This window comes from Mus caroli, unplaced genomic scaffold, assembly GCF_978045245.1.
Source record: "Mus caroli unplaced genomic scaffold, Mus_caroli_1 scaffold_1, whole genome shotgun sequence".
In the NCBI taxonomy this organism is placed as follows: domain Eukaryota; kingdom Metazoa; phylum Chordata; class Mammalia; order Rodentia; family Muridae; genus Mus; species Mus caroli.
In genome coordinates, this window is record NW_028227256.1 from 160684994 (window position 1) to 160699477 (window position 14484).

The 14484-nt window shown below is 41.2% G+C and overlaps 1 protein-coding gene across 15 annotated transcripts in view; it reads left to right on the plus strand.

Moving 5' to 3' along the window:
- Positions 1 to 14484, plus strand: part of LOC110301903 (uncharacterized) — a 57805-nt gene that overhangs the window by 26430 nt on the left and 16891 nt on the right. The window lies entirely within an intron of this gene.

The following is a 14484-nucleotide window of genomic DNA, read 5'->3' on the forward strand; positions in this document are numbered from 1 at the left end:
CATTTTTCCAAAAAATAGTTATTTATGTACTTTACATCTAAATCATAGTGTCTCCCTCCTTTCCTCCTAGTCCCTTTTGATTCCCTATCCTGCCCCGCATCCACCCCTCCTCCCCTTTTCCTCAGAAGAGGGAAGGCCTCCCATTGATATAGACCAACCTTAGCATATCAAGTTGTAGTAAGAGTAGAAATATTTTTTTTTTTTTTTTTGGTTTTCCAGACAGGGTTTCTCTGTATAGCCTTGGCTGTCCTGGAACTCACTTTGTAGACCAGGCTGGTCTCAAACTCAGAAATCCGCCTGCCTCTGCCTCCTGAGTGCTGGGATTAAAGGCGTGTGCTACCACGCCCGGCTTAGAAATATCTTTTCTATTGAGGATAGATAAAACAGCTCAGTTAGGGGAAAGGGATCCTGAAGTGGTAGTAAATTAATCTGCTCTAAACTCCCCAGTGGTGTATACTTGATTCTCGCCTGTTTTGGATTCACTAATGAAACACACACACACACACACACACACACACAGAGCCTTCTTTTTAATATGCCTTAAGCAGTTCAAATGCTGGGCCACTTTTGCTACCTAAGACTCAACCAGGGAAGTGGCCCCTTGGGCTGCTCTGATTTCTTTGTTTCCTCATCTTGTTGTGGTGATTCTCCAAACCTTTCCTGTTCCCTTGACTTGGAAATCTAAAGTCACACCTCTGTCTCCTTACCCAACCATTGGCTGCAGGCAACTTTACTTAACCAATCAAAGTCAACTGACAACAGAGACCCTCAGTATCTTTAATTTTTATTTTATTTTATTTTTTTATTTTTAATATTTTTTATTACATATTTTCCTCAATTAAATTTCCAATGCTATCCCAAAAGTCCCCCATACCCTCCCCCCCCACTTCCCTACCCACCCATTCCCATTTTTTTGGCCCTGGCGTTCCCCTGTACTGGGGCATATAAAGTTTGCGTGTCCAATGAGCCTCTCTTTCCAGTGATGGCTGACTAGGCCATCTTTTGATACATATGCAGCTAGAGTAAAGAGCTCCGGGGTACTGGTTAGTTCATAATGTTGTTTCACCTATAGGGTTGCAGATCCCTTGAGCTCCTTGGGTACTTTCTCTAGCTCCTCCATTGGGAGCCCTGTGATCCATCCAATAGCTGACTGTGAGCATCCACTTCTGTGTTTGCTAGGCGTTGGCATAGTCTCACAAGAGACAGCTATATCTGGGTCCTGAGTGAGGTAACACAATCACAAAGGACCCTCAGTATCTTATAGGCAGTCGAGCTCTTTGGTTGGAAGTTCAGTCTCTCTTAAGTCCATGTTAGTTGATTCTGTAGGTTTTCTTGTGGTGTCTTTGACCCCTCTGGCTCCTTCCACCCTTCCTCCTCCTCTTCCAAGGAGTCCCCAAGCTCTGCTTAATGTTTGGCTGTGAGGCCCTGCATCTATTTCCATTCCAGTTGATAGATGAAGCCTCTCTGATGACAGTTATGCTAGGCTCTTAGTCTGTAAGTCTAGCAGAATATCATTAAGAGTGTCAGGAGTGGGTTCCTTCTCATGAGATGGGTCCTAAGCTTCGCCTGTTATTAGTTAGCTCTTCCCTCAAATTCTCTCTACCTTTCCCCATGCCTATCTTGTAGGCAGGACAAATTGTGGGTCTAAGGTTTGTGTTTGGTTTGGTGTCCCAGTGCCTCATGAAGTCTTGCTTGATTATAGAAGATAGCTGGTTCAGGCTCCATATCATCCATTGCTAAGTCTTCGCTAGAATTGCCCTCATTGATTCTTGGGAATTTCCATTGTCCTAGATTTCTAGCTTGTCCCAGTGATGCACACCCCCCCCCCCAATCCAGTTGTCTCTCCCAGTACTCTCTCCCTCTGTCATCTCCCAACTTTTCCCTACTGTTGTTTTCCCTACCCTGTCCCAAACCAGTATTATCTCCATCTACCTCTGATGTCCCATCTTTTCCCCCTTCTCTACAAGATTCGAGTATCCTGTCTTGGGCCCTCCTTGTTATTTAGCTTCTTTGAATTTGTGTTTTGTAGCATGGTTGTCCTGTACTTTATTAATAATATCTACTTACAAGTGAGTACAAACGATGGCTGTCTTTTTGGGTCTGAGTTACCTCACTCAGGATGATCTTTTCTAGTTCCACCCATTTGCCTGCGAATTTCATGATGTCATTGTTTTTTTTTTATTTTTTATTTTTTTTACTTAGGTATTTTCCTCAATTACATTTCCAATGCTATCCAAAAAGTCCCCAATACACTCCCCCCCCACTCCCCCACCCACCCACCCCCTCCCCTTGGCCCTGGCATTCCCCTGTACTGGGGCATATAAAGTTGGCAAGGCCAATGGGCCTCTCTTTCCAGTGATGGCCGACTAGGCCATCTTTTGATACAAATGCAGCTAGAGTCAAGAGCTCTGGGGTACTGGTTAGTTCATAATAAGGATCCACCCATGGGGTTGCAGTTCCCTTTAGCTCCTTGGGTACTTTCTCCAGCTCCTCCATTGGGGGCCCCGTGATCCATCCAATAGCTGACTGTGAGCATCCACTTCTGTGTTTGCTAGGCCCTGGCATTGTCTCACAAGAGACAGCTATATCTGGGTCCTTTCAGCAAAATCTTGCTAGTGTATGCAATGGTGTCAGCGTTTGGAAGCTGATTATGGGATGGATCCCTGGATATGGCAGTCTTTAGATGGTCCATCCTTTCTTCACAGCTCCAAACTTTATCTCTTTAACTCTTTCCATGGGTGTTTTGTTCCCAATTCTAAGAAGGGGCACAGTGTCCACACTTTGTTCTTCGTTCTTCTTGAATTTCATGCGTTTAACAAATTGTATCTTATATCTTGGGTATCCTAAGTTTTGGGCTAATATCCACTTATCAGTGAGTACATATTGTGTGAGTTCCTTTGTGAATATGTTACCTCACTCAGGATGATGCCCTCCAGAGCTATCCATTTGCCTAGGAATTTCATAAATTCATTCCTTTTAATAGCTGAGTAGTACTCCATTGTGTAAATGTACCACATTTTCTGTATCCATTCCTCTGTTGAGGGGCATCTGGGTTCTTTCCAGCTTCTGGCTATTATAAATAAGGCTGCTATGAACATAGTGGAGCATGTGTCCTTCTTACCGGTTGGAACACTTTCTGGATATATGCCCAGGAGAGGTATTGCTGGATCCTCTGGTAGTATTATGTCCAATTTTCTGAGGAACCGCCAAACTGATTTCCAGAGTGGTTGTACCAGCTTGCAATCCCACCAACAATGGAGGAGTGTTCCTCTTTCTCCACATCCTCACCAGCATCTGCTGTCACCTGAATTTTTGATCTTAGCCATTCTGACTGGTGTGAGGTGGAATCTCAGGGTTGTTTTGAGTTGCATTTCCCTGATGATTAAGGATGTTGAACATTTTTTTCAGGTGCTTCTCTGCCATTCGGTATTCCTCAGGTGAGAATTCTTTGTTCAGTTCTGAGCCCCATTTTTTAACGGGGTTATTTGATTTTCTGGAGTCCACCTTCTTGAGTTCCTTATATATATTGGATATTAGTCCCCTATCTGATTTAGGATAGGTAAAGATCTTTTCCAAATCTGTTGGTGGTCTTTTTGTCTTATTGACCGTGTCTTTTGCCTTGCAGAAGCTTTGCAACTTTATGAGGTCCCATTTATCGATTCTCGATCTTACAGTGCAAGCCTTTGCTGTTCTATTCAGGAATTTTTCCCCTGTACCCATATCTTTGAGGCTTTTCCCTACTTTCTCCTCTATAAGTTTCAGTGTCTCTGGTTTTATGTGGAGTTCCTTAATCCACTTAGATTTGACCTTGGTACAAGGAGATAGAATTGGATCAATTCTCATTCTTCTACATGATAACTGCCAGTTGTGCCAGCACCATTTGTTGAAGATGCTGTCTTTTTTCCACTGGATGGTTTTTGCTCCCTTGTCAAAGATCAAGTAACCATAGGTATGTGGGTTGATCTCAGGGTCTTCAATTCTGTTCCATTGGTCTACTTGTCTGTCATTATACCAGTACCATGCAGTTTTTATCACAATTGCTCTGTAGTACAGCTTTAAGTCAGGCATGGTGATTCCACCAGAGGCTCTTTTATCCTTGAGAAGAGTTTTTGCTATCCTAGGTTTTTTGTTGTTCCAGATGAATTTGCAGATTGCCCTTTCTAATTCGTTGAAGAATTGAGTTGGAATTTTGATGGGGATTGCATTGAATCTGTAGATTGCTTTTGGTAAGATAGCCATTTTTACAATGTTGATCCTGCCAATCCATGAGCATGGGAGGTCTTTCCATCTTCTGAGATCTTCTTTAATTTCTTTCTTCAGGGACTTGAAGTTCTCGTCATACAGATCTTTCACTTCCTTAGTTAGAGTCACACCAAGGTATTTTATATTGTTTGTGACTATTGAGAAGGGTGTTGTTTCCCTAATTTCCTTCTCTGCTTGTTTATCCTTTGTGTACAGAAAGGCCATTGACTTGCTTGAGTTAATTTTATATCCAGCTACGTCACCGAAGCTATTTATCAGGCTTAGGAGTTCTCTGGTGGAATTTTTAGGGTCACTTATGTATACTATCATATCATCTGCAAAAAGCGATATTTTGACTTCTTCTTTTCCGATTTGTATCCCCTTGATTTCCTTTTGTTGTCTAATTGCTGTGGCTAGGACTTCAAGTACAATGTTGAATAGGTAGGGAGAGAGTGGGCGGCCTTGTCTAGTCCCTGATTTTAGTGGGATTGCTTCCAGCTTCTCACCATTTACTTTGATGTTGGCTACTGGTTTGCTGTATATTGCTTTTATCATGGTTAGCTATGGGCCTTGAATTCCTGATCTTTCCAAGGCTTTTATCATGAATGGGTGTTGGATTTTGTCAAATGCTTTTTCAGCATCTAACGAGATGATCATGTGGTTTTTGTCTTTGAGTTTGTTTATATAATGGATTACATTGATGGATTTTCATATATTGAACCATCCTTGCATCCCTGGGATGAAACCTACTTGGTCAGGATGGATGATTGTTTTGATGTGTTCTTGAATTCGGTTAGCGAGAACTTTATTGAGGATTTTTACATCAATATTCATAAGGGAAATTGGTCTGAAGTTCTCTATTTTTGTTGGGTCTTTATGTGGTTTAGGTAACAGAGTAATTGTGGCTTCATAGAATAAGTTGGGTAGAGTACCTTTTGATTCTATTTTGTGGAATAGTTTGTGAAGAACTGGGATTAGTTCTTCTTTGAAGGTTTGATAGAACTCTGCACTAAACCCATCTGGTCCTGGGCTTTTCTTGGTTGGGAGACTATTAATGACTGCTTCTATTTCTTTAGGGGATATGGGACTGTTTAGATCATTAACCTGATCTTGATTTAACTTTGGTACCTGGTATCTGTCTAGAAACTTGTCCATTTCATCCAGGTTCTCCAGTTTTGTTGAGTATAGCCTTTTGTAGAAGGATCTGATGGTGTTTTGGATTTCTTCAGGGTCTGTTGTTATGTCTCCCTTTTCATTTCTGATTTTGTTAATTAGAGTACTTTCCCTATGCCCTGTAGTGAGTCTGGCTAAGGGTTTATCTATCTTGTTGATTTTCTCAAAGAACCAGCTCCTTGATTGGTTGATTCTTTGAATTGTTCTTCTTGTTTCCACTTGGTTGATTTCACCCCTGAGTTTGATTATTTCTTGCTGTCTACTCCTCTTGGGTGAATTTGCTTCCTTTTGTTCTACAGCTTTTAGGTGTGTTGTCAAGCTGCTAATGTGTGCTCTCTCTAGTTTCTTTTTGGAGGCACTCAGAGCTATGAGTTTTCCTCTTAGAAATGCTTTCAATGTGTCCCATAAGTTTGGGTATGTTGTGGCTTCATTTTCATTAAACTCCAAAAAGTCCTTAATTTCTTTCTTTATTCCTTCCTTGACCAAGGTATCATTGAGAAGAGTGTTGTTTACTTTCCACGTGTGTGTTGGCTTTCTATTATTTATTTTGTTATTGAAGATCAGTCTTAGTCCATGGTGATCTGATAGGGTGCATGGGACAATTTCAATATTTTTGTATATATTGAGGCTTGTTTTGTGAACAATTATGTGGTCAATTTTGGAGAACGTACCGTGAGGTGCTGAGAAGAAGGTATATCCTTTCGTTTTGGGATAAAATGTTCTGTAGATATCTGTCAGATCCATTTGTTTATAACCTCTGTTAGTTTCACTGTGTCCCTGTTTAGTTTCTGTTTCCATGATCTGTCCATTGGTGAAAGTGGTGTGTTGAAGTCTCCCAATATTATTGTGTGAGGTGCAATGTGTGCTTTGAGCTTTACTAAAGTATCTTTAATGAATGAGGCTGCCCTTGTATTTGGAGCATAGATATTCAGAATTGATAGTTCCTCTTGGAGGATTTTACCTTTGATGAGAATGAAGTGCCCTTGTCTTTTTTGATGACTTTGGGTTGGAAGTCAATCTTATCAGATATTATAATGGCTACTCCAGCTTGTTTCTTCCTACCATTTGCTTGGAAAATTGTTTTCCAGCCTTACATTCTGAGATAGTGTCTCTCTTTTCCCTGAGATGAGTTTCCTGTAAGCAGCAAAATGTTGGGTCCTGTTTCTGTAGCCAGCCTGTTAGTCTATGTCTTTTTATTGGGGAGTTGAGTCCATTGATATTAAGAGATATTAGGGAGAAGTAATTGTTGCTTCCTTTTATTTTTGTTGTTAGAGTTGGTGTTCTGTTTTTGTGGCTGTCTTCTTTTAGGTTTGTTAAGGGATTACCTTCTTGCTTTTTCTAGGACGTGGTTTCCGTCCTTGTATTGTTTTTTTTCTGTTATTATCCTTTGAAGGGCTGGATTCGTGGAAAGATAATGTGTGAATTTGGTTTTGTCGTGGAATACTTTGGTTTCTCCATCTATGGTAATTGAGAGTTTGGCTGGGTATAGTAGCCTGGGCTGGAAATTGTGTTCTCTTAGTTTCTGTATAACATCTGTCCAGGCCCTTCTGGCTTTCATAGTCTCTGGTGAAAAATCCGGTGTAATTCTGATAGGCTTGCCTTTATATGTTACTTGACCTTTTTCCCTTACTGCTTTTAGTATTCTATCTTTATTTAGTGCATTTGTTTTCTGATTATTATGTGTCGGGAGGTATTTCTTTTCTGGTCCAGTCTATTTGGAGTTCTGTAAGCTTCTTGTATGTTCATGGGCATCTCTTTCTTTAGGTTTGGGAAGTTTTCTTCTATAATTTTGTTGAATATATTTGCTGGTCCTTTGAGTTGAAAATCTTCATTCTCATCTACTCCTATTATCCGTAGGTTTGGTCTTCTCATTTTGTCCTGGATTTCCTGGATATTTTGAGTTAGGATCTTTTTGGATTTTGTATTTTCTTTGATTGTCGTGCCGATGTTCTCTATAGAGTCTTCTGCACCTAAGATTCTCTCTTCCATCTCTTGTATTCTGTTGCTGATGCTTGTATCTATGGTTCCAGATTTCTTTCCTAGTGTTTCTATCTCCAGTGTTGCCTCAATTTGGGTTTTCTTCATTGTTTCTACTTCCCTTTTTAGGTCTTGGATGGTTTTATTCAATTCCATCACCTGTTTGGTCTGGTTTTCCTGCAATTCTTTAATGGATTTTTGTGCTTCCTCTTTAATGTCTTCTGTTTAGCAGTGTTCTCCTGCAATTCTTTAATGGATTTTTGTGCTTCCTCTTTAATGTCTTCTACCTGTTTAGCAGTGTTCTCCTGCAATTCTTTAAGGGATTTTTGTACTTCCTCTTTAATGTCTTCTACCTGTTTAGCAGTGTTCTCCTGCAATTCTTTTTTTTTTTTTTTATTATCTTAGGCTTTATTTTTACATTTCTTTTTTTTTTATTTTTATTACATATTTTCCTCAATTACATTTCCAATACTATCCCAAAAGTCCCCCATAGCGCCCCCCACTTCCCTACCCACCCATTCCCATTCTTTTGGCCCTGGCATTCCCCTATATTGGGGCATATAAAGTTTGTAAGTCCAATGGGCCTCTCTTTCCATTGATGGCCGACTAGGCCATCTTTCGATACATATGCAGCTAGAGACAAGAGCTCCAGGGTTCTGGTTAGTACATCATGTTGTTCCAACAATAGGGTTGCAGATCCCTTTAGCTCCTTGGGTACTTTCTCTAGCTTCTCCATTGGGAGCCCTGTGATACATCCAATAGCTGACTGTGAACATCCACTCCTGTGTTTGCTAGGCCCCGGCATCATCTCACAAGAGACAGCTATATTTGGGTCCTTTCAGCAAAATCTTGCTAGTGTATGCAATGGTGTCAGCGTTTAGAAGCTGATTATGGGACGGATCCCTGGATACAGCAGTCTCTAAATGGTCCATCCTTTCATCCCAGCTACGAACTTTGTCTCTGTAACTCCTTCCCTGGGTGTTTTGTTCCCAATTCTAAGAAGGTGCACAGTGTCCACATTTTGGTCTTCATTCTTCTTGAGTTTCATGCGTTTATCAAATTGTATCTTATATCTTGGGTATCCTAAGTTTTGGGCTAATATCCACTTATCAATGAATACATATTGTGTGAGTTCTTTTGTGATTGTGTTACTTCACTCAAGATGATGCCCTCCAGGTCCATCCATTTGGCTAGGAATTTCATAAATTCATTCTTTTTAATAGCTGAGTAGTACTCCATTGTGTAAATGTACCATAATTTCTGTATCCATTCCTCTGTTGAGGGACATCTGGGTTCTTTCCAGCTTCTGGCTATTATAAATAGGGCTGCTATGAACATAGTGGAGCATGTGTCCTTTTTACCGGTTGGGACATCTTCTGGATATATGCCCAGGAGAGGTATTGCTGGATCCTCCGGTAGTACTATGTCCAATTTTCTGAGGAACCGCCAAACTGATTTCCAGAGTGGTTGTACAAGCTTGCAATCCCACCAACAATGGAGGAGTGTTCCTCTTTCTCCACATCCTCGCCAGCATCTGCTGTCACCTGAATTTTTGATCTTAGCCATTCTGACTGGTGTGAGGTGGAATCTCAGGGTTGTTTTGATTTGCATTTCCCTGATGATTAAGGATGTTGAACATTTTTTCAGGTGTTCCTCTGCCATTCGGTATTCCTCAGGTGAGAATTCTTTGTTCAGTTCTGAGCCCCATTTTTTAATGGGGTTATTTGACTTTCTGGAGTCCACCTTCTTGAGTTCTATATATATATTGGATATTAGTCCCTTATCTGATTTAGGATAGGTGAAGATCCTTTCCCAATCTGTTGGTGGTTTTTTTGTCTTATTGATGGTGTCTTTAGCCTTGCAGAAGCTTTGTAGTTTTATGAGGTCCCACTTGTCAATTCTCGATCTTACAGCACAAGCCATTACTGTTCTATTCAGGAATTTTTCCCCTGTGCCCATATCTTCAAGGCTTTTCCCCACTTTCTCCTCTATAAGTTTCAGTGTCTCTGGTTTTATGTGAAGTTCCTTGATCCACTTAGACTTGACCTTAGTACAAGGAGATAGGAATGGATCGATTCGCATTCTTCTACATGTTAACAACCAGTTGTGCCAGCACCATTTGTTGAAAATGCTGTCTTTCTTCCACTGGATGTTTTTAGCTCCCTTGTCGAAGATCAAGTGACCATAGGTGTGTGGGTTCATTTCTGGGTCTTCAATTCTATTCCATTGGTCTATTTGTCTGTCACTATACCAGTACCATGCAGTTTTTATCACAATTGCTCTGTAGTAGAGCTTTAGGTCCGGCATGGTGATTCCACCAGAGGTTCTTTTATCCTTGAGAAGAGTTTTTGCTATCCTAGGTTTTTTGTTATTCCAGATGAATTTGCAGATTGCACTTTCTAATTCGTTGAAGAATTGATTTGGAATTTTGATGGGGATTGCATTGAATCTGTAGATTGCTTTTGGCAAGATAGCCATTTTTACAATGTTGATCCTGCCAATCCATGAGCATGGGAGATCTTTCCATCTTCTGAGATCTTCTATAATTTCTTTCTTCAGAGACTTGAAGTTTTTATTATACAGATCTTTCACTTCCTTAGTTAGAGTCACGCCAAGATATTTTATATTATTTGTGACTATTGAGAAGGGTGTTGTTTCCCTAATTTCTTTCTCAGCCTGTTTATTCTTTGTGTAGAGAAAGGCCATTGATTTGTTTGAGTTAATTTTATATCCAGCTACTTCACCGAAGCTGTTTATCAGGCTTAGGAGTTCTCTGGTGGAATTTTTAGGGTCACTTATATATACTATCATATCATCTGCAAAGAGTGATATTTTGACTTCATCTTTTCCAATTTGTATCCCTTTGATCTCCTTTTGTTGTCGAATTGCTCTGGCTAGGACTTCAAGTACAATGTTGAATAGGTATGGAGAAAGTGGACAGCCTTGTCTAGTCCCTGATTTTAGAGGGATTGCTTCAAGCTTCTGACCATTTACTTTGATGTTGGCTACTGGTTTGCTGTAGATTGCTTTTATCATGTTTAGGTATGGGCCTTGAATTCCTGATCTTTCCAAGACTTTTATCATGAATGGGTGTTGGATCTTGTCAAATGCTTTTTCCGCATCTAAGGAGATGACCATGTGGTTTTTGTCTTTGAGTTTGTTTATATACTGGATTACGTTGATGGATTTCCGTATATTGAACCATCCCTGCATCCCTGGGATGAAACCTACTTGGTCAGGATGGATGATTGTTTTGATGTGTTCTTGGATTCGGTTAGCAAGAACTTTATTGAGGATTTTTGCATCAATATTCATAAGGGATATTGGTCTGAAGTTTTCTATCTTTGTTGGGTCTTTTTATGGTTTAGGTATCAGAGTAATTGTGGCTTCATAGAATGAGTTGGGTAGAGTACCTTCTGTTTCTATTTTGTGGAATAGTTTGTGAAGAACTGGGATTAGATCTTCTTTGAAGGTCTGATAGAACTCTGCACTAAACCCATCTGGTCCTGGGCTTTTTTTAGTTGGGAGACTATTAATGACTGCTTCTATTTCTTTGGGGGATATAGGCCTGTTTAGATCATTAACCTGATCTTGATTCAACTTTGGTACCTGGTATCTGTCTAGGAACTTCTCCATTTCATCCAGGTTCTCCAGTTTTGTTGAGTATAGCCTTTGGTAGAAGGATCTGATGGTGTTTTGGATGTCTTCAGGATCTGTTGTTATGTCTCCTTTTTCATTTCTGATTTTGTTAATTAGGATGCTTTCCCTGTGCCCTCTAGTGAGTCTGGCTAAGGGTTTATCTATCCTGTTGATTTTCTCAAAGAACCAGCTCCTTGATTGGTTGATTCTTTGAATAGTTTTTCTTGTTTCCACTTGGTTGATTTCACCCCTGAGTTTGATTATTTCCTGCCGTCTACTCCTCTTGGGTGAATTTGCTTCCTTTTGTTCTAGTGCTTTTAGGTGTGTTGTCAAGCTGCTAATGTGTGCTCTCTCTAGTTTCCTTTTGGAGGCACTCATAGCTATGAGTTTTCCTCTTAGAAATGCTTTCATTGCGTCCCATAAGTTTGGGTATGTTGTGGCTTCATTTTCATTGAACTCTAAAAAGTCCTTAATTTCTTTCTTTATTCCTTCCTTGACCAAGGTATCATTGAGAAGAGTGTTGTTCAGTTTCCACGTGAAGGTTGGCTTTCTATTATTTATTTTGTTATTGAAGATCAGCCTTAGTCCATGGTGATCTGATAGGATGCATGGGACAATTTCAATATTTTTATATCTGTTGAGGCCTGTTTTGTGACCAATTATGTGGTCAATTTTGGAGAAGGTACCATGAGGTGCTGAGAAGAAGGTATATCCTTTTGTTTTAGGATAGAATGTTCTGTAGATATCTGCCAGATCCATTTGATTCATAATTTCTCTTAGTTTCACTGTGTCCCTGTTTAGTTTCTGTTTCCATGATCTGTCCATTGGTGAAAGTGGTGTGTTGAAGTCTCCCACTATTATTGTATGAGGTGCAATGTGTGCTTTGAGCTTTACTAAAGTTTCTTTAATGAATGTGGCTGCCTTTGTATTTGGAGCATAGATATTCAGGATTGATAGTTCCTCTTGGAGGATTTTACCTTTGATGAGTATGAAGTGTCCCTCCCTGTCTTTTTTAATGACTTTGGGTTGGAAGTCAATCTTATCAGATATTAGAATGGCTACTCCAGCTTGTTTCTTCATGTCATTTGCTTGGAAAATTGTTTTCCAGCCTTTCATTCTGAGGTAGTGTCTATCCTTTTCTCTGAGATGAGTTTCCTGTAAGCAGCAAAATGTTGGGTCTTGTTTGTGTAGCCAGTTTGTTAGTCTATGTCTTTTTATCGGGGAGTTGAGTCCATTGATATTAAGAGATATTAAGGAAAAGTAATTGTTGTTTCCTGTTATTTTTGTTGTTAAAGTTGGCATTTTGTTCTTGTGGCTGTCTTCTTTTAGGTTTGTTGAGGGATTACCTTCTTGTTGTTTCTAGGGCGTGGTTCCTGTCCTTGTATTGGTTTTTTTCTGTTATTATCCTTTGAAGGGCTGGATTCGTGGAGAGATAATGTGTGAATTTGGTTTTGTCGTGGAATACTTTGGTTTCTCCATCTATGTTAATTGAGAGTTTGGCTGGGTATAGTAGCCTGGGCTGGAATTTGTGTTCTTTTAGTGTCTGTATAACATCTGTCCAGGATCTTCTGGCTTTCATAGTCTCTGGTGAAAAATCTGGTGTAATTCTGATAGGCTTGCCTTTATATGTTACTTGGCCTTTTTCTCTTACTGCTTTTAGTATTCTATCTTTATTTAGGGCATTTGTTGCTCTGATTATTATGTGTCGGGAGGTATTTCTTTTCTGGTCCAGTCTATTTGGAGTTCTGTAGGCTTCTTGTATGTTCATGGGCATCTCTTTCTTTAGATTTGGGAAGTTTTCTTCTATAATTTTGTTGAAGATGTTTGCTGGTCCTTTGAGTTGAAAATCTTCATTCTCATCCACTCCTATTATCCGTAGGTTTGGTCTTCTCATTGCGTCCTGTATTTCTTGGATGTTTTGAGTTAGGATCTTTTTGCATTTTACATTTTCCTTGATTGTTGTGCCGATGTTCTCTATGGAATCTTCTGCACCTGAGATTCTCTCTTCCATCTCTTGTATTCTGTTGCTGATGCTCGTATCTATGGTTCCAGATTTCTTTCCTAGGGTTTCTATCTCCAGTGTTGCCTCATTTTGGGTTTTCTTTATTGTGTCTACTTCCCTTTTTAGGTCTAGTATGGTTTTGTTCATTTCCATCATCTGTTTGGATGTGTTTTCCTGTTTTTCTGTAAGGACTTCTACCTGTTTGATTATGTTATCGTGTTTTTCTTTAAGGATTTGTAACTCTTTAGCAGTGTTCTCCTGCAATTCTTTAAGGGATTTTTGTGCTTTCTCTTTATTGTCTTCTGCCTGTTTAGCAGTGTTCTCCTGCATTTCTTTAAGTGTGTTATTAAAGTCCTTCTTGAAGTTCTCTATCATCATCAGGAGATATGCTTTTAAATCCGTGTCTAGCTTTTCCGGTGTGTTGGGGTGCCCTGGACTGGGCGAAGTGGGGGTGCTGGGTTCTGATGATGGTGAGTGGTCTTGGTTTCTGTTAGTAAGATTATTACGTTTACCTTTCGCCATCTGGTAATCTCTGGGGTTAGTTGTTATCGTTGTCACTGTTTAAAGATTGGAGCAGAAGCTGTGTTCCACTCACCAGCAGTCTCTAAATCCTGCGGCGGGGGTCGTGGGTAGCTGACGGTACCCCGGTGCTGGTCCAGCTGGAAGAGGCCTGTGGTCCTACACAGGCCGTTTTTCTGCTTCCCTAACTAATGCAGTCTCTGGTCCCGCGTGCAATTGGATTGGAGCAGAAGCTGTGTTCCACTCTCCAGAAGTCTTAAGATCCTGTGGTGGGTGTTGTGGGTAGCTGGTGAGTGTCAGCCGACCCTGCGCCCCAGCTGCCCCGGTGCTTTTCTGACCGGAAGAGGGTTGTGGCCCTATGTAGGCCGGATTTCTCTCTCCCCAACCAGAGCAGTCTCAGGTCCCGCGTGATTGGACTGGAACAGAAGCTGTGTTCCACTCACCAGCAGTCCCAAAATCCTGCGGCGGGGGTCGTGGGTAGCTGGTGGGTGTCAGGCAACCCTGTGCTCCCGCTACCCCGGCACTGATCCGGCCGGATGAGGCCTGTGGCCCTACTCAGGCCGGTTTCTGCTTCCCTAACTAATGCAGTCTCAGGTCCCGCGCAATTGGATTGGAGCAGAAGCTGTGTTCCACTCACCAGCAGTCCCAAAATCCTGCGGCGGGGGTCGTGGGTAGCTGGCGGGTGTCAGGCAACCCTGTGCTCCCGCTACCCTGGCGCTGATCCGGCCGGATGAGGCCTGTGGCCCTACTCAGGCCGGTTTCTGCTTCCCTAACTAATGCAGTCTCAGGTCCCGCGCGATTGGACTGGAATGGAAGCTGTGTTCCACTCACCAGCAGTCCCAAAATCCTGCGGCGGGGGTCGTGGGTAGCTGGCGGGTGTCAGGCAACCCTGCGCTCCCGCTACCCCGGCGCTGATCTGTCTCCTGCAATTC